We start from the raw sequence: 6,374 nt of genomic DNA on the forward strand, positions 1-6,374 counted from the left end.
CGACACCCCACACCCACCGACCTAGTTATTTACCTCCGACGCGCGGACCCCGCGCAGCCGAACCTGCTACCTGGGCCCGCCCCCACCTGCCCCGCCTCCGAGCCGCCGGGGAGAGGGAGGGCACAGAGGCGGAGGAGCCAATCGCCAAACTAACCAATCGCAGTCCGAGGTAGGTTCCTGTGCGTATCCTGATTGGGTCTCTATGTGATCTTCCTCCAATAGCTGCCGGAGCGGCGGCTGAAGGGACTTTCCGCTCCGTCAAGCTCGGTGGAGCCTAAGGGAAAAAGCAGAGGGGAGGAGCGGAGAAGCGGGATGGGGTCGGGGAACCCTGGCTGATTGGACCAAAGCCTGGGAAGACGCATTAGCATTGGCTGGTATGGGAGCCGGGGCGGGGCGGGGCTCTCCTAGCTCCTCCTCCAATGCCGGAGTCCTGGCTCTACCCTTAGCTGTCAAAACTGTGGTGGGAAGTCCAGGCAAGAGCTGGTAATAGTTTTCCAGGATTTCAAGAAAGAGCAAAGCTTAAGAATCACACCTAAGATGGAACCTTTTGCTCTCTCAATAAGTTGCCGCTTGAGATGAAGTCACAACCACGCAGGGGCCTCAATTTCCACATCTGTAAAGTGGATATAATAATAGTACAACCTGTCTTACAGGATCGTTGTGCAATGCCGCGTTCAAGTTCCTGACAATCAGCAGAGGGTAAAGTTCTTCTCTTCGGAAGTGGACTGGGATCCCCGTTGTTTCTGAACCTCTGTTGCCGCCTATCCCAGTTATGAGGGAGGTTTTCTAAGGATGATGAAGAAAGGGTTTCTACGGGCTATCTCACTCAGCCCTGCAACCCTGGCCACCAACCAGGACATGAGGTGTTGTTAGGGATCTTTCAATTAGAACAGGAGGCTTCTGATTCCCAAAAGCGCTCAAAATATTTAAGGAAGTGCTTTTTATAATTAGCCCCAGAGCTCTGAAGCATGCGTTCCTGCACTGGGTACTCTCGTTAATTAATTCCTTCTCCTTTGACATTTTAAGTACTAATTATGGGGGACGGTGATTAATACTGAGGAGGAGTTTTGTTTTTTTTTTTTTTTGTGTGTGTGTGTGTGTGTGTGTGTGTGTAATGACACAAATTTTGCCAATGGAAATTGACATGCTTCTGAAGATCTGGGGAATTTACACCAATGAGTATGGAAAAGTAGTCACGTGAGTGATGACCAACAGTAGTCCTAAACAGGCCACCCCTCTCCCTTGCTATAATCTGAAAATTAAATGGACATCTTTTGAAAACCTTAGTTTCAATCCACTCTTGTCTTTCCTTAGCCCATCCAGATCCTATTTCTCAGGCTCCCTGAACATCTTCCCAAAGGAAACAATATGATGGGAATCACCTGGCCTGGCTCGCAGTGTGGCTTTAGGGAAACCCACTTCCCTCTAGATCTAGATTCGACAATGACTAAGGCTCTGAGATCATACTCTGGCTGTCTGGGAGAAAACATCATCTGAAGATTGCTTTTGCTCAGCTCATATATTAAGGACAAGGAAGAAGAAGAAGCAGAGATAGGAGAGAGATTTGGAATCCTTTACACAAAGTAAGCATTTCGCTTTCTTTCGATTTTTGTCACAATCCTCACCATTCCCTATTTTATGTCTTTGGGTCACTTTTCTCCTTGGCCCCTGAAGTATCCAGGCTCATAAGCAAGAGAGAGGCCTGCCATGTGCAAGGCAGGAGGGTTGTGTCACAGTACTATTTATTATTTGCAGTGCTTCATCAACCAGCCTCTCATTTTACAGAAGGGAGATTAAAGGTCCAGGGGAAAGGCTGAGACATAGATTCTCCTAATTCCAAACTAGGGCTTTTCCTACCTCTTTAAATGAATTCTCCACTGGAAATGCTCATCTTCTTTGCCTTCCAAATCTTCCCTTTATGGAGAGCCCAGCCACAGCCCAGCCTCTTCCAGGGATGCTTCCAGATGCCTCCAGCCTCCACCAATCTTCTCTGCCTCCCCACACCCTCAGCCTGTCATACCTAGTTTGGCCCTGGGTGCAGCCAGACAATTAATGGTTGAGTTACTGAGCAACTACCAAGAAACCAAGCAGTGGATAAAGGAGATGCCACCCATGCCTCTAGCAAGAAAGGTAAATTTTAAACAGCTAATCACACAATTGCTTTCCTAATTACAGGCATGGTGAGCTCAGAAGAGCATCTCTGAGCTTGCATAATGGGAGGTGGGAAACCACCTTTAAGAGGAGATGGGAAAGATGGCTGGCAGTTGGGGATGCAAGAAAGCACTCCAGAAAAGGGAACAGCAAAGTGCATGACATGTTGGAGGATTTGAAAAAGGCAGGGCACGGGCAGTGTGATGCAACAGGGCACTAGGAGCCATGGCCAGGCTGGCCTTTCCCCAAGAGCAGTGGAACTCTTTGAAGGATTTTTAGCAGGGTAAAACTATCTTGCCCCCTTATTGCACAGGATCCCAACAAAAAAGCTATTGAATTGAATTGAATTGAATTGAATTGAATTGAGCTGAATTGAGCCATGTCCCTTGGATCTTAGTAGGAACCTGTGACTTTAACACAGTTAAGACTCAAGGAAACCTCAGTATCACTAGACCTGGTTCTGAATTAGGTCCCACCCCATCTCCCTTCCCAGTAGCTACTACCATAGGCTATCTCCTCCTTCCAGCCTCACCAAATTCTGTTTATTTCATACTTTACTACCTGCTTGACATTTCCACTGGACAAAGCCAAAAGTGAAGGGCTGATGTTCCCCACTCCCACCGTGACCCTTCTGCCCTCCCCTCTCAGTGGATGGCAACTCTCCATTCCTCACCCAGCCTCCCATGGTTCCAGGCATTTTTCCTATCATTCCCATGAAGCTAGACACTCAGAACAGCTCAGTGTCAAGGGGCCACCTTGGGCCAGCATCCCTGAAGGCAAGGATCGGGTACCAGTGCTTTCTCCATAGTAACCCCATAAGGCATCCCGGTCAACAGATGATGAGCTGGTAGTCTCCCAGATGAGAGATGTGCTTATCTCTCAGGGAGTGAAACCCTCAGTACAACTGAACATTCTTGTTTTGGGGTTTTTACTTTGGTCACCTATAAGCCTTTCGATAAGATAAAAAGGGATTACTTTAAGCATCTTTAAACTAATCCAACTGAACTATAAACCCATGCTCTCCTGTTTGAGCTATGTGTTGTTATCAGCAACAATTTCTTTGTGTGATTTTGAAAACACACAGAGTAAAAGGGCTTAACACTCATCACTGAGACCTTTATGCTACATTTGGAATTTCATTTTGGGGCACCTGATACAATAGGAACAGTACCACATCCAGCAAAATTTTTCTCCTTTAAGAAGGAGGTACTAAGTGTTAAAGGAAAGGTAATTCATTCTTATGATCTGCCCTAGCTTCATTTCTCTGCTCCCTTTTGGAACTATGGATTCTCGGTTAACAAATATTTACTGAGCACCTGTTATGGTGCCAAGCATCCTTGTAGACTCTGAGGACTCTGCAGTGACTGAACCAGTATTCCAGGGCAAGTGAGTTAGGTTTAAGTTGCACAACAAAATATCTGACAAAATCAACATAAGAAGGGTTTTTTTGGCTCATGGTTTCAGGGGTTGCAGCCCATGATCACTTGGCCCTGTTGCTCTGGCCTGAGGTAGCACAGTATATCATGATTGGAACACATAGAAAAGGGAAGCTGCTTTCCTCATGGCAGCCAGGAACTGGAGCGGAGAGCACATATCCACATATCCCCTTAAAGGCACATTCCTAATGACCTAACTTCTTTCCACCATCTAAAGGTTTCACAGCCTCCTCTTAGCACCCAGGGCTGGCAACCAAGATCCAGTATATGAGCCTTGGGGGATACTCCAGATCCAAACTACAGCAGAAAGGAAGAAAGAAATGTAGATCAGGTTCTGCACACCAAGAAGACACTATTAAACTGAGTAGGGGAGAAAATAGTGGATGGATAAGGGAAGGATTTGCTCAATATTTAACATTTGATCGAAGACCTAAAGGAAAGGAAGAAGCAAGCCACACCAGTGGCTAGAGATAGGGCTGTAAAATACATGAAGCAAATGCAAAGGTCCAGGAGCAGCAAAGTGCTTGGGGCCCTCAAGGAGTAGCAAAGTAGCTGATGCGGCTGGAGCACAGAGCATGCAGGTGTCAGTTGCAAAAGTGAGACCAGAGAAGATGCAAGATGGTCTGAGCCAGTACAAGACCTTGGCTTTTACTTGCACTAAACAGGAAGCCCTAGAGGGTTTATATCAGAGCAGTGGCTTATCTGACTCATGTTTCAATAGGCTCACTCTGCAGGTCCAGGGCAGGGAGTCCAGTCAAGAGATACTGCAGTGATCCAGGCAAGGATGGGTCCTAAAGGGGCGCCCTGTTTCCTGGAGGTGGGAGCAGAGCAGATGAGAAGGGTGAGTGAAGAATACTGGACTGATAATCATCAGTTCATGAAGTGATGATAGGTTGGCACTAAATTTAAACTAAAATGGGAGGAGAGTATCTTGGAAAAGCACAAGCCAGAGAGCTGGGATTTCAGGTGTGTGCAGCCATAATCTCTGTGAATGTTACTCTCCAAGGAGAAATTGTTCAGGTGGGTCCCAAGGTGCTAGATGTCCTGCTGTTCATCTGTCTCTACTCCCCAGGGCCTAAGGCTATGCATTTCCACATGCACAGGCATTTCCAGGGTGTTTCAAGGATTGCCATGTCCTTCACTCTGGGCTGGACCAGTCACCTGAGGGGAGAGCAGGGTTTGGAGATGTACTGGCACAATAGTGGAATGAGGCTCTGATCTCTGCTCATCCCACTTGAGAAATGACTCTACTGTAACATTTCTGTGGGTGTATTCCTTTCAGTGTCCTGTTTCAGGACTACAGAGAAGATGGGAGGCACAGAAAAACTTGGATTGATGCTGGGGTTTTTGTTGTTTTTTTTTCTTCCAGGATGATGGTGAATTTAATTAAAGTCTGAGGCTATTTTGAAAACTCACCTGCTCTAACACTTTGCTATTCTGTACATAAAAACTATATATTCTTAGCCACAAATCTGTAACCTGCTCCTGGATAAGCCACTGCCTTCCGGACCTCCCTATCAGGAATCTTGAGATTAAGACTGCTAATTCCCTGGTTACTTACATAGGCTCAGATTGCTTTTGCTAGTACCTGCTAGACTTCTGAAAGTTATGAAGCTTCTGCTCTGAACTCTGCTGTAATCAAATACTAAGATGTCAGTGTCTCCTTCATCTCTTGTTTCTCCATAATCTCTCCCTGGGTTACACCATCCAGGCCCAGGGTGCCCATGCCCATTTTGATACTGAGAATGCCTGCACCATTACCTCTGGTAGTGATCTATGTGGACTCCAGGCTCACACTAATATTAATAGTACCACTGGAGCTAGAGGACCACTCATTTGAGCCTGGGCAATGTCCCAGGTCAAATTTTGTCCTTAGGCTTACTACTCAGAGGGAGATGTAAAAAAAACAAAGATCCCCGAGCCTGCCCTAGAAAATTCTAAAACCCCAAACCAGGACCCCTGCCTACCACGTGTTCCTGCATGACTTAGTCATTCTTTACTTGGAGGTCAGTGAAGGTTCACGCATATGGACTGTATCTCATACATTCAATGACAACCGAGTGAATTATGGGAAAGGACATGTGTGATAGATACAGCTAATCTTGTCAATCATGTTGTCAATCATGCTATGGAAGACCCAATAGGAGGAGTCCTAGACCCACCCCAACATTTTAAATTCTTAAACCCAAAATCTTCAAGTGCTCAAGTTGTGCCATTTTCCTTTATGCTAGTTCAAGCCTGCTTGCTGAGTGTATTGTCACCTGATTAAAACTTTGCTACTTTTCCTTTACCATTGTGTGCCATGTCTGGTTCTCTGCTCATCACGAGAACCCAGGAACCCATCCACACCCTCATGACCCACAGTAACACCATAACTCGGCATTTCCACTTAGGTGTCTCAAATTTGACAATGCAAAAAAAGAAGTCCTTTTCCCTTCCACACTTGTTTCCTACCCCTTGGCCCCAGTCCCCAGATACTCAAGTCAGAAATTTGAGAGTCATTCTTGAGTCTTCCCTTTTCCTCATATCCAATCCATCTCTAAATCCCCGGGAATCCACCCCCAGAATGTCTTTGGAAACCGTCCTCCTCTCTCCACCTCCAGAGGCAGCACATGAGGCTGGCCCACTGCCCCTCCCCTGTCACAGTGCCTCGGCAGCCTTCTCACTAACTTCCCCATCCCCACCTGCACACCAGTCCCAACTCCCCCAGAAGTAAGGAGATCTGCAGTAAATTTAAATTGGGCCACATATTCCCCGCTTAGAACCCTCTGATGACTTGCCAGTATT

At 46.6% G+C, this 6,374-nt stretch overlaps 1 protein-coding gene and 1 long non-coding RNA gene across 4 annotated transcripts in view; one reads left to right on the forward strand and one right to left on the reverse strand.

The window, feature by feature from the left end:
• The window catches only part of Cyld (CYLD lysine 63 deubiquitinase), a 60,803-nt gene extending 60,719 nt beyond the window's left edge, over nt 1–84 (reverse strand). For both annotated transcript variants that reach the window (XM_033757755.1, XM_010629257.3), the window contains exon 1: nt 34–84. The gene's annotated coding sequence lies outside the window, so the exon portion shown is untranslated. The remainder of the gene's footprint in view (nt 1–33) is intronic.
• A 14-nt stretch (nt 85–98) lies between these two features.
• On the forward strand, nt 99–5,932 carry LOC104865657. Of its 2 annotated transcripts, none has more exons than XR_781231.1 (5): nt 99–169; nt 654–699; nt 1,315–1,583; nt 1,925–2,130; nt 4,957–5,932. It is a non-coding gene; the product is annotated as an uncharacterized LOC104865657 (long non-coding RNA). The 2 variants fall into 2 exon arrangements; XR_004514922.1 differs by lacking the exon at nt 99–169 and adding an exon at nt 297–374.
• Nucleotides 5,933–6,374: the final 442 nt, after the last annotated feature.

This window comes from Fukomys damarensis, unplaced genomic scaffold (genome assembly GCF_012274545.1).
Source record: "Fukomys damarensis isolate Sample0158 unplaced genomic scaffold, DMR_v1.0_HiC HiC_scaffold_32, whole genome shotgun sequence".
In the NCBI taxonomy this organism is placed as follows: Eukaryota; Metazoa; Chordata; class Mammalia; order Rodentia; family Bathyergidae; genus Fukomys; species Fukomys damarensis.